Genomic DNA, 13,975 nt, shown 5'->3' with positions numbered 1-13,975 from the left:
TCACTTCAGTCGTGTCCGACTCTGTGCGACCCCAGAGACGGCAGCCCACCAGGCTCCCCCATCCCTGGGATTCTCCAGGCAAGAACACTGGAGTGGGTTGTAATTTCCTTCTCCAATGCATGAAAGTGAAAGTGAAAGAGAAGGCGCTCAGTCGTGTCCGACTCCTAGCAACCCCATGGACTGCAGCCTACCAGGCTCCTCCATCCTGGGATTTTCCAGGCAAGAGCACTAGAGTGGGGTGCCATTTCCTTCTCCACTGTATCATCCTAGCGGACAGGAAAACTACTGACCACACTTCTTCAAGAATAATTTTAAAGGTGTGAACAAGATCATAGATTTCATTAGAACAGGAACTATGTCACGTTTATATTCAGCTTTATATATTACACAGAGGTTTTTACAGTTATTTGTACATAGCATACACATGCAATAGCTATTTGGGGAGTGGCATTCCTTATACTGAGATTAATGTTTTAAAAATCATAGTTTTAATTATATCAATATTCATTAGAAAGTTCACTAAGTTTCAAATTATAACTACCAAGTTCAGTTACCAACTTTGTTGCTGAATACATTTAATTCCTAAGAGAGATCTGAATTTTTTTTTATTATTTTAGACTAGAAACATTTATTCTTTCTACTCCACAAGCATAAATTTTGAATAAACAAAATAGGGCATGTGAAGGATGATAAACTCCTTGAAAAAAATGTATGTTATAAATTCTTTAATGATTAGACTAGAAAATAATGATATTAAGTCAAAAAACTTGCTACACCAACCAATACCCATAAGCAGTAGACAGACTGTTTTTAATGGAACTGAGTATACACTGGAATCTAAGTGAGTGGAGAAGTTACAGCTCAAGTGGACTACTGCAAACCAAACTACAATCCACTGTACCAACAAATCCACAGAATTTCTCTTTTCCCTTGAAACAGCCCAATTTCTACAGATCTCATTCCAGCCTCATCAAATTTAATTACTTGTCCAGATTTTCAGAGCAGATGTGTCTAAAGAACCAGATGGTCTCTGAAACATTAATATCATGTTGGCATTTAGCACATAACCTTAAAAGAACACTTCATAGCTAATTTTAGTCAATAGTTAATTAATTAAAATTACTTTAAAAGTCAATCCCCTAAGTCATAATTTACAAATAGGAATAAGCTAGAGACAAAACACAAAATAAATATCCCCAGTAAAAATTAAGCCCTAGGAAATAGGAATCTGTGATTAATTCACTGATGGATCCATTTTACCTACAATAGTACCTATGCTATGCTATGCTAAGTCACTTCAGTCGTGTCCGACTCTGTGACACCCCATAGACGTCAGCCCACCAGGCTCCCCCATCCCTGGGATTCTCCAGGCAAGAACACTGGAGTGGGTTGCCATTTCCTTCTCCAATATGAAAGTGAAGAGTGAGAATGAAGTTGCTCAGTCGTGTCCGACTCTTCGAAACCCCATGGACTGCAGCCTATCAGGCTCCTCTGCCCCTGGGATTTTCCAGGCAAGAGTACTGGAGTGGGGTGCCATTGCCTTCTCCTAATAGAAGACAAATAACTATTGAAGGAACTGAAGAAATGAATCATGATTTTAGTATATCCAATTTGTATTAATTGCCAATTCATAGAAAAACTATTAAAACACTGATGATAACTAGGTCTGTATCTATTGTCTTAGTTTAATTTTTGGACTGAAGTAGTACACATAAATAAACTGCTATAAAGGGTCATTTGAAATCAAATACAATTTTACTTTTCTTAGGAAACTATCACAGTTTGCTTTTTATTTTTTAACACCATAAACATTTTGTATTGGAGTATAGCCAATTAATGTTGTGGCAGTTTCAGGTGAACAGTGAAGGGACTTAGCCAGAGAGTTTGCCTTTTTAAAATCTATTTCAGATCTTTTCCAATTTAACTAAAAATAAAATAAGAAAATTAACATGGAAACCCACTCCAGTATTTCGTGCCTGGAGAATCCCATGGACAAAGGAGCCTGGTGGGATACTGTGCACAGGGTTGCACAGAGCTGGACATAACTGAAACGACTTAGCACATATAGCACATAGCTGTTGTTCACAGTGGGCTTCACAGGTGGGGTGAGCGATAAAGAACTCGCCTGCCAATGCAGGAGACATAAGAGGCGGGGATTAGACTGTTGAGTCAGGAAGGTCCCCTGGAATAGAAAATGGCAACCCCCTGCAAGACAGCGGAATCTGGCTGGTGCAGTCTACAGGGTTACAAAGAATTGGATATAACTGAAGTGATCAAATTGCCAACATCTGCTGGATCATTGAAAAAGCAAGAGAGTCCAGAAAAACAACTATTTTTGCTTTATTGACTATGCCAAAGCCTTTGACTGTGTGGATCACAATAAACTGTGGAAAATTCTGAAAGAGATGGGAATACCAGACCACCTGACCTGCCTCTTGAGAAAATATTATGTAGGTCAGGAAGCAACAGTTAGAACTGGACATGGAGCAACAGAGTGGTTCCAAGTAAGAAAAGGAGTATGTCAAGGCTGTATATTGTCACCCTGCTTATTTAACTTAGATGCAGAGTACATCATGAGAAATGGTGGGCTGGAAGAAGCACAAGCTGGAATCAAGACTGCCAGGACAAATATCAATAACCTCAGATATGCAGATGACACCACCCTTATGGCAGAAAGCGAAGAACTGAAGAGCCTCTTGATGAAAGTGGAGGAGGAGAGTGAAAAAGTTGGCTAAAGCTCAACATTCTGAAAACGAAGATCATGGCATCTGGTCCCATCCCTTCATGGGAAATATATGGGGAAACAGTGGAAACAGTGTCAGACTTTATTTTGGGGGGCTTCAAAATCACTGCAGATGGTGACTGCAACCATGAAATTAAAAGACGCTTACACTTTGGAAGGAAAGTTATGACCAACCTAGATAGCATATTCAAAAGCAGAGACATCACTTTGCCAACAAAGGTCCATCTAGTCAAGGCTATGGTTTTTCCAGTGGTCATGTATGGATGTGAGATTTGGACTGTGAAGAAAGCTGAGCGCCGAAGAATTGATGCTTTTGAACTGTGGTATTGGAGAAGGCTCTTGCGAGTCCCTTGGAGTGCAAGGAGATCCAACCAGTCCATTCTAAAGGAGATAAGCCCTGGGTGTTCTTTGGAAGGAACGATGCTGAAGCTGAAACTCCAGTACTTTGGCCACCTCATGCGAAGAGTTGACTCATTGGAAAAGAAAGACTCTGATGCTGGGAGGGATTGGGCAGGAGGAAAAGGGGACGACAAAGGATGAGATGGCTGGATGGCATCACCGACTCCATGGACGTGAGTTTGAGTGAACTCGGGGGATGGTGATGGACAGGGAGGCCCAGCGTACTTCGATTCATGGGGTCGCAAAGAGTCGGACATGACTGAGCGACTGAACTGAACTGAACTAACAACTGAACAACAATAATTATTCATTAAAGCTTTATTTATTCAACTAATATTTACTGAATGCATGCTTTATTCCCAACATTGTTCTAGGCACTGGGGATGCACACCCAACAAGAGAGATAAGAGCCTGACTCTCCTCAGTTCACATTGTAGATAAGGAAAATGGGGAAGACAAAGAAGATTGCAAGGTAGACAATAAACAAACATTTCTGATGGTGTTACATGCTGTAAAGAAAATTAAAAAGGGCAAAAGGAACAGAATAATGGGGGAGAAACTTTTCAGAGGGGGAAGTCAAGAGCTCTCTTAGGAAGTCACAAATGAGGAAGAAAAGAACTCAGTTTTATTTTGAATCTGAGGGAAGAACATTTCCAACAAAGAAAAATGTCTGAAGTTTTATCATGGGAATAAAGGCTGATGAATTGTAAAACTAGTAAAAAGGCCACTGTTGATCATACAAAACAGGGAATCCAACCAGATGCTATAGCAGCACCAGACTTCCAGACAAAGGCAATCACATAGAACCATGGAAATGCATTTTATTTTTAACTCAAACAAGAAAGTTTCTATAATCTGACCTACTTTCATTTTCTTCAGTGTTTCAAAGTACCAAAAACAGTCAAGTGGTATAAAACAAATTCTTCATCAATAGACAATTTGTGAGAATGAAATATGTAGCACTGATATTTGTCAGCTAAACACACACACACACACATAAATGCACCATGTATATACCACTTTTTATTCAGTATAATTAAGAGTAATAAAATTATCCTCTCTGGTAATGAAGGGGTTAATCCTAAAAAGAACAGTTGAATGATTTTCATGGTCTCACAGAAAAGTGCCATAGATATGCTACACGTATATATGCCAATTAACATCTACCTGAACTTCATCTGGACCCGCTATTAGCATGAAGTTCTTCTATAATACTTACATTCTCCATTTTATACTGAATTACATTCTCCATTTTATAGTGAATTAGAGTGACAAGATAAGATGATGAAAATTAATATATAGTGTCCAAATGATGGCAGCTCACTAACATGTCTTAAAGTTCAATGACTCTTGGCTAATCAGATATCTTCTGCCAATGTTGGGATCCAAAATGTCAATCTATAGCTTTGTTGGCTTGTAGTTTGGGAAGAGAAACTGATACAGACACACATATTTTAAGACCTCAGTGAGTTAGTAATTCAACTGTGGTACAGATGTAGTTGCATTAGAAGAGAAACATTAGGTTATCTCTGAAAACAATATTTAGACATTTTAGAAAATTTTGTTGGAATACAAAAAGAATTAACGTGATCAAAATCTATCACTGGTAAGTGATTTAAACATACAAGGTAAAAAGGACTAGGGAATATAACTCTCTTAAAGAAAAACTTCTATCTGAAATTAAGGCTTGGGTTTACTTTAAAAACCTGGATCTAAATCCGAGCTCAGGTTCATGGCCTGACTACCCAGGCAGGCAGAAGTTAAGCAACATCTAGAATCTTTAAGTTTAACCCTTGGGGAAAATGAAGGTGCATGCTTCTCAAGAGTGTAAACTCCAGATGTCTGCAGAGTTATAGTAATGGATTTGGTCAAATTTATTTTTAGAAAGCAGGACAAACACCAGTTCCTAAAATTATGGATAAATGGATTAAAAAACAAACGACCCCACCCTTCCTTTTCCTTAACTTAAACAACAGCAGTGTCAAGGTCATGGAGAAGCTGGTGAAAATTTATCTTGTCACAGATCTCAAGCATTTGGAATTGTAGAGATCCTAAATTTTTCTAGTATTTGAAGTGCTGTGCAGTGGCACTACACTAATTCAAAAAGAAAAATGTTACATGATGGGTGTAGATCTAAACATGGAAATTCAATACAGTCTGGCCATGCTATAAAATGCTCTGCGGGCTGTGAAAGCCAAAGAAAAAAAATCTTTAGGACAGAAGAAATCATTCCTGTTGGCCCTGTTGTTAAGGGATTCTAGTAACATCAGAGTTGTTACCTCAAACACCACAAAAGTCTCCCAGTGAAAATTTCTTTTGTGCCATGGACAACACATTAAAATTAAGAAGTTTCTAAAATTAAGTTCAGCAGAGAGACGCTGCATGTCTGCCTTCCAGATACTTTAAACTTCTGAAAAGCTGCCATATGGACATGCCTCTCCCTCAGATGCCACAATATTATTTCTTGTGACTTGCATAAGAGCTACAGTTTCAGTTAAAGAAGAAAGAAAGGAAGGAATGAAAGAAAAGGCAAAAAAAAAAAAAAGAACTCTGACTAAAATCTCTCCAGAATCTTTCATAGGACTCAATGCAGCACCTAATTATTAAACACTAAAGACATAACATTCCGTTTTCTGAAATATCAGAAACCACGAAAAAAAGAAACCCATGTACATGTCAGGAATATTTGACTTAAATACACAATCAATAACCTTCCAAGGAGGCAGCATAACTTGCTAAATAAAGTTCTGGATCAAGCTTTGAATGATCTGACTATATTCACAACTCCTTCTCTGGTTGTACGTGTTTGATCAGGGCACTGTGCTTCTCCATGTCTCAGATGTGTTATCTAATAAATAGGAGGAGTAATAGAGTTTCGTCTCTGCCAGTAATAAAGGAATTCTGTAAAATTCTGATCGCTAAGTTAATTCTTTACATTGATAAACTTTCAAAAGAGAATTGTTCAACCTTCTGCTGATTTTTGAAAACTAAACTCCTTATTTGCATGAAAAGGAAACTCAAGCTATTTGGATTCAAATTGTATCAAGAATATTTTTTAAGTTACCAGATTTAAGATAGTTAAAATAATTTCCCTCCAAATTAATAGACATCCATTTACCAAACATAGATCTCAAAAATTAGAAAAGAACTTTTATTCACATTGAAAAGTTGAGTGAGATTAGAGGTTTCATCAAAATCAATATATCAGAAGATACACTGACAAAGTGTATCTTGGAGAAGGAAATGGCAGCCCACTCCAGTACTCTTGCCAGGAAAATCCCATGGACAGAGAAGTCTAGTAAGCTACAGTCCATAGGGTCTCAAAGAGTCAGATATGACTGAGCGACTTCACTTTCACTTTCACACTGACAAAGATGAAATTCTCCTTTATGTCTTCTTTTTGATCACAAAGAGAAGAATGTTGTAAACTTAGATGACAATTTAAGGTACTTCAAGCTGGTTCTTTTCCAGCTAAGTGTTAACCATATATTCAGTTCAGTTCAGTCACTCAGTCATGTCTGATTCTTTGTGACACCCATGGACTGCAACACACCAGCCTTCCCTGTCCAACACCAAACTCCCGGAGCCTGTTGAAACTCATATCCATCGAGTCAGTGATGCCATCCAACCATCTCATCCTCTGATCACCCCCTTTTCCTCCTGCCTTCAATATTTTCCAGCATCACGGTCTTTTCCAATGAGTCGGTTCTTCACATCAGGTGGCCGAAGTATTGGAGTTTCAACTCCAAAACCATATATAACAGAAGTGATATTGCATGGGGAGATGTGTAAACTATTTAAAATCCATAAGATTGGGCACCAAAACATCAGAAGTGTCATCCTCAGCACTGGAGCAGGTGTCAGAGGTCCCTGCAGTGCTGATCTCTAGCTTGACTGTGAGGGGTTAGGATGAAGCCTCAGGGAAGGGACAAAGTCATCTAAGTGTCTCAGAGAAATTGTTAATATACTAACTAGTATGGAAGTATTTCACCATTAAAATACAAAGTAGTGATTTACTGATTATCGATTTATCGAAAGTTATCAGTCATGTCTGATTCTTTGCAATCCCATGGACTATACAGTCCACGGAATTCTCCAGGCCAGAATACTGGAGTGGGAAGCCTTTCCCTTCTCCAGGGGGTCTTCCCCATCCAGAGATAAAACCCAGGTCTCCCACATTGCAGGAGGATTCTTTACCACCTGAGCCACAAGGGAAGACCTTGCTGGCACCCAAATTAACTTGTTACAATGAATTAACTACCAAGAAACTTGATTACATGAATATTCTGCTAAACTACCAAAACAGGATAACTTTTGAACTTGGTGCTTCTAACCACATGGATAAAATCAGACTCTACAAGTTTTATTCTTCAAATGGAATTCCTTTCTCACTGCTATAAAACAATTTGACAATCAATTTATTGCAAATCAGAGACATGACAATCTTTAGCAAATTATCTCACTTCTGGAAGCAATAAAGCCTAAAGAATAGATGGGAATTGATACTCTAACAGCAATGGGAGCAAAATTTAATTTTTACTATGCATACTTCTGGGCTTCCCAGGTGGCGCTAGTGGTAAAGAATCTGCCTGCCCACGCAGGAGACATAGAGATAAGGGTTCAATCCCTGGAGGAGGGTATGGAAATCCACTCCAGTACTCTTGCCTGGAGAAACCCATGGACAGAGGAGTCAGGCAGCTACAGTCCACAGGGTCACAAAAAGAGTCAGACCAAATGCGGTAACTTAGCACACACACACACATGCATACTTTCATATCTTTTAAATTTTGTATTGTATGCATGTTTCCTTGGCAAAGAAATAATATACTTTGAAGACAATAGGGCAAATCATTTACTCCCTAATAATTTATTCTTGATTGTTGTTCCATCGCTCACTCAGGTCTGACTCTTTGTGACCCCATGGACTGCAGCATGCCAGGCTTCCCTGTCCTTCACCACCTCCTGGAGTTTGCTCAAACTCATGTCCATCCAACCAACTCATCCTCGTTGTCCTCCTCTCCTCCTGCCTTCAATCTTTCCCAGAATCAGAGTCTTTTCTAATAAGTTTGCTCTTCACATCAGGTGGCCAAAATATCAGAGCTTCAAGCTTCAGCATCAGTCCTTCCAATGAATATTCAGGGTTGATTTCCTTTAGGATTGACTGGTTGGATCTCCTTGCAGTCCAAGGGACTCTCAAGAGTTTTCTCCAAAACTGAGTTTTGAACACCACAGTTCAAAAGTTTCTCCAAAACTGAGTTTTGAACACCACAGTTCAAAAGTATCAATTTTTTGGCACACAGCTTTCTTTATGATCCAACTCTCACATCCATTCAAGACTACTGGAAAAACCCATAGCTTTGACTCTATGGAATTTGTCAACAGGCAAAGAGATGTCTCTGCTTTTTAATACACAACCTAGGTTTGTCATAGAGTTTCTTCCAAGGAGCAAGTGTCTTTTAATTTCATGGCTGCAGTCACCATCTGCATTGATTTTGGAGCCCAAGAAAATAAAAGTCTGTCACCATTTCCATTGTTCCCCCATGTATTTGCCATGACGAGATGGAACTGGATGCCATTATCTTAGGGTTTTTAGTTTTTTTTTTTTCGTAGTTAAATCGTTTACTTTTATTTTTTTTAATTGATTTTTATTGAAATATAGTTGATTTACAATGTTGTGTTAATTTCTGCTGTGCAGCAAAGTGATTCAGTTACATAGATGCATATATTCTTTCTCATATTTTTTCCATTATAGTTCATCACAGGATATTGAATATAGAACCCTATGCTATACAGTTAGAGAATCTTTATTCTTTTTTTTTCTTTTCTATAATCATTTTATTTCATATTTAAATTTTATTATTTTTTAAATATAAATTTATTTATTTTAATTGGAGGCTAATTACTTTATAAAAATATGGCATGCTTCACGAATTTGTGTCATCCTTGTGCAGGGGCCATGCTAATCTCTGTATCATTCCAATTTTAGTATATGTGCTGCCAAAGCAAGCACTATCTTAGTTTTTGAATGTTGAATTTAAAGCCAGCTCTTTCATTCTCCTTTCACCTTCATCAAGAGGCTATTTAGTTTCTCTTGGCTTTTGGCATAAGGGTGGTATTATCTGCATATCTGACGTTATTGATATTTCTTCCGATAATCCTGATTGCAGCTTGGCTTCATCCATCCCAGCATATGTTGTACTCATTTCACATGATGGATGAAGTCTGTTGTTTGACCCAGGGATTGAACCTGTGTCTCTCATTCTCCTGCACTGGCAGGCAGGTTCTTTACCACTAGCACTACCTATGTGTGTATATATATGTATATAGTGATATAGTGAAGTGCCTCAGTCGTGTCCGACTCTTTGTGACTCCATGGACTGTTGCCTACCAGGCTCCTCTGTCTATGGGATTTTTCAGGCAATAGTCCTGGAGTGGATTGCCATTTCCTTCTCCAGGGGATCTTCCCAACCCAGGGATCAAACCCGGGTCTCCCGCATTGTAGACAGACGCTTTACCATCTGAGCCACCAGGGAAGTCTCTCTATATATGTATATATATACATAAATATACTTTTAAATATGTTTATATACATTTATATAAATTTATCCATTTATATACACTTATATATCTATATCCATATATATATATTATATATATACATATATATGTATATATAAAATTACACAAAACATACATATATATGTATATATATGTATATATAAAATTTCCCAAAAGCTAATTAACTAAAACTTAGCAGATAAAATCAAAACCAGATGTGTATTCTGATACTGGGTTGTACACTAATGGTTTATAGTTCAGATTAAAGCATAAAGTTAACCATTCCCCTTTTATTACTTTTCAAGCAGGCAAGAAATTAGAAAAAAATCTTTAAAGTAGTTTTTTATATACATATCTTCATTTGGACTTATAAGAATAATTTTAACCAGTTTATCTTTTCTGCCTTTAAGAACTATGGTATGTAATTGTCCACTAACTGGATTATTAGTTTCCAATAAAAATAAATCTGTAACACATCAATTACATCTCTTCTAAAGTCTAATAAACATGTAAGACTTCAATACTATCAAAAATTGAAAAAGACTGATTACAGACAGACCTTACTGATAATTCAGTTCACTACAATAATGGAAGATTAAAAATCACATAACTGATACATCACATTGACTAGAATAGTTACAGAAATTATATTCTTTAGATACTACTATAAACTCACTCTTTAAGCACTCCTACTAGATTTAGAAACTTCCTAAATAACATTGTTAAAGGGGTTTATTTCAACCCTATAAGAACAAAACAGACCCAGCCTCATTCAACACAGAAAGATAATATTATTATGGATAAAAGGTACTTATGATAGACCATAAGTATTATTTCATGATAATAAGCAGAAGTCTGTAATTAATTAACAATGGACAAGAATCACACTGATACAGTTTTCAAGTCTCATTAACATTACTCACAAATATTAACCTGATGTGATATAAAAAAAAAAAATGATATTTAAATTTCATTTTGGAAGGTAAGCCAAAAATAACTAATGGAAAAAGGCAGGTCTTACATGTCTTAAGAAACAACTAAATAAAACCTATTCATTAATTTTTTTGTTAATCTTTGGAGTTATTTTTCAAAGTCTTCTCTGCAGCAAAAATTTGAAATTTATAGCCTCAATGCAGAATGGAGTCTTCTCCTTCATTCCTTTGACTATCAGGCTGAAAATCCAGTCACAATATAAAGGAAAGCCTTAAATCTATATTAGAACAAGTTTTCTTGCAATGTTTCCAATGCCTTTTGGTTTTGGCCTGGCTGGAAAACCACAAGAATAGCCTTGCATGCAAGATTCTGGCTTAGCCCAGAAAACTCAGAGGCACATAAGAACAGTTCTCAACTACCAAACCTTTCTCAATCCTCTGCTGAGGTTAAGTTTGATGGGAGGGATAAGAATGTACAAGCCAAGTTGTGAGTTCCAAACCAATCACTAGTATCTAGCACGCTGTTAGGCCAAACGCTATTGGCAACAGCAAACATCTTTATTTGTCCAGGAAAAATCTGATCATATGATAAAAGCTGGAATTTATGAGGATCCTTGTTCAATCAAATAACTAAAACTATAAATTTATTTCATATCTTTGGGTTAACAAAAAGGTGTAATTTTTTTTTTTAAAAGATATATAACATATCTCACATATCTTCATTTTTACTTATCCCCTCTTTACACAAAAAGTTAGCAATCTCTAATCAAGGGAAAACATCAAAAGAAGAGAAAATGTCATTTCCTCCTCCTTGGAGCAGAACTTTATACAATAAAAGTAATTCTACACCCTGGGAAAAATTGGTCTCCAAAATGTATTATGTTCTCCCTTATAAAACAGTACAAACAACTCAAGAGTTCAAATAAAATACTAGCAAGTAGATGCTTTTGAAAAATGGAATATAGCAGGCATGTGATATTCTAAGCTGGCATTTGCATATGTTACACTGCTGAAATTCAAAGCTGCTGCTGCTGCAGCTGCTAAGTCGCTTCAGTCATGTCCAACTCTGTGCCACCCCATAGACAGCAGCCCACCAGGCTTCCCCGTCCCTGGGATTCTCCAGGCAAGAACACTGGAGTGGGTTGCCATGTCCTTCTCCAATGCATGAAAGGAAAAAGTGAAAGTAAAGTCGCTCAGTCGTGTCCAACTCTTCGAGACCCCATGGTCTGCAGCCTACCAGGCTCCTCCGTCCATGGGATTTTCCAGGCAGCAGTCCATAGCACAAGAGACTTAAGGCATACCAACCTTTGAGAAATGCACAATGAACCAATACTCTCAATAAAACCAAGGTTGATCAAATGGGAAATAAAGAATTTTACTCAAGATAATTTAAGAACAATTTAAGTTTATGTAGCAATTCTGCACCATCTTTCACTCTGAATAGCAGAGAATGTATGTGTCTGATAAGCTAAAACTCTAGTGTATATAGTTCAATACTCTGGTACTTAAACATAAGAAAAAAAAATCAGGAAATTCTCTTCATAAAATGTTCTGAGACTTTAGAAAAGAATCAGCTAATACCTTGCCTGCTTATTTAAATGAGTAAAATATTTATAAGCACTAATCATGTGTCCAGCACAAGCTGGAATCAAGATTGCCAGGAGAAATATCAATAACCTGAAATACGCAGATGACACCACCCTTATGGCAGAAAGTGAAGAGGAACTAAAAAGCCTCTTGGTGAAGGTGAAAGAGGAGAGTGAAAAGTTGGCTTAAAACTCAACATTCAGAAAACGAAGATCATGGCATCTGGTCCCTTCATGGAAATAGATGGCACCATCCCTTCATGGGAAATAGATGGGGAAATAGTGGAAACAGTGTCAGACTTTATTTTTTGGGGCTCCAAAATCACTGCAGATGGTGACAGCAGCCATGAAATTAAAAGACGCTTACTCCTTGGAAGAAAAGTTATGACCAACCTAGATAGCATATTCAAAAGCAGAGACATTACTTTGCCAACAAAGGTCCGTCTACTCAAGGCTATGGTTTTTCCAGTGGTCATGTATGGATGTGAGAGCTGGACTGTGAAGAAAGCTGAGCATCGAAGAATTGATGCTTTTGAACTGTAGTGTTGGAGAAGACTCTTGAGAGTCCCTTGGACTGCAAGGAGATCCAACCAGTCCATTCTGAAGGAGATCAGCCCTGGGATTTCTTTGGAAGGAATGATGCTAAAGCTGAAACTCCAGTACTTTGGCCACCTCATACGAAGAGTTGACTCATTGGAAAAGACTCTGATGCTGGGAGGGATTGTGGGCAGGAGGAGAAGGGGATGACAGAGGATGAGATGACTGGATGGCATCACTGACTCGATGAACGTGAGTCTGAGTGAACTCCCGGAGTTGGTGATGGACAGGGAGGCCTGGCGTGCTGCAATTCATGGGGTCGCAAACAGTCAGACACAACTGAGCGACTGAACTGTACTCACTGAATCATGTGTCTAGCGCTCAGTAGCTTTTGGCATCTGGGATGTAATATACCAAGTTAAAGATCATCAATTCAGACAAGCTTTCAGAAACAAAGACTGAAAAATGAGTATATGTCTATACGTCTACTCTGGTGGAAATATCTTGAGATATGTAAACCTGAATTTTTTAAAGGTACTCAATTTGGCCAGAAGTATGCACACAAAACACAAGGGTTAGAATAGAAAGCTCTAAAGTTTCAGAAGAGGGTATAAGAACTTCTAGTTTGAAAACGAATGTGATGACCAGGAACTAATTTTCATATCATCAAAAAACTGATACAGAAAATGTTTAGGTTAGGCACCCACGAGGGGGCCAAGAAATATGTAATAGACTTTAAATCACTAGAGTTATAATTTATTGGTGTTTGCAATAAATATTAAACCAAAATGCATTTTCTTTTTTGCCTTTTTTGGGCTAACTTTCCAGTCACCATTTTGACTCATCTATCAACTATATCAAATTCAATGTTTCAACACTTCTATCTCCTATGATTTGAAAAATGTCTAAATCCCTTTAGTTTAAACAACAAAGCAGCTGAGTGTAAATCAATTTGAAAAATAAACAAGTTGAGTCTGAACAAAAAAAAATAACTAACTTGCAAAAACAACTTCAGGATGAAATAAATTCTGAATACTAGAGTTTCAAAAGGAAAAGCACTTTTTTCTAACTGATCTATCTTAAAGCAAACACCACATTAAAAAGAAAGAAAGAAAGGAGGCAGTCTTTTGTCATTGCCTTGAAAAAGAAGATTCTTGAAAAAGAAGATTCAATATATAGTAGTAAAAGAAAACTATTAACCAAAAAAACCTATGTTATCT

The 13,975-nt window shown here is 37.3% G+C and overlaps 1 protein-coding gene and 1 non-coding gene across 6 annotated transcripts in view; both read right to left on the bottom strand.

Moving 5' to 3' along the window:
* CCDC91 (coiled-coil domain containing 91) overlaps nt 1-13,975 on the bottom strand; it is a 395,228-nt gene that overhangs the window by 157,857 nt on the left and 223,396 nt on the right. The gene's annotated exons all lie outside the window — the stretch shown is intronic.
* Nucleotides 9,051-9,152, bottom strand: LOC113893903. Its single transcript, XR_003511415.1, has one exon. It is a non-coding gene; the product is annotated as a U6 spliceosomal RNA (small nuclear RNA).

Source organism: Bos indicus x Bos taurus, chromosome 5 (assembly GCF_003369695.1).
Source record: "Bos indicus x Bos taurus breed Angus x Brahman F1 hybrid chromosome 5, Bos_hybrid_MaternalHap_v2.0, whole genome shotgun sequence".
Lineage (NCBI taxonomy): Eukaryota > Metazoa > Chordata > Mammalia > Artiodactyla > Bovidae > Bos > Bos indicus x Bos taurus.
This window is presented reverse-complemented; position numbering and strand designations above follow the sequence as displayed.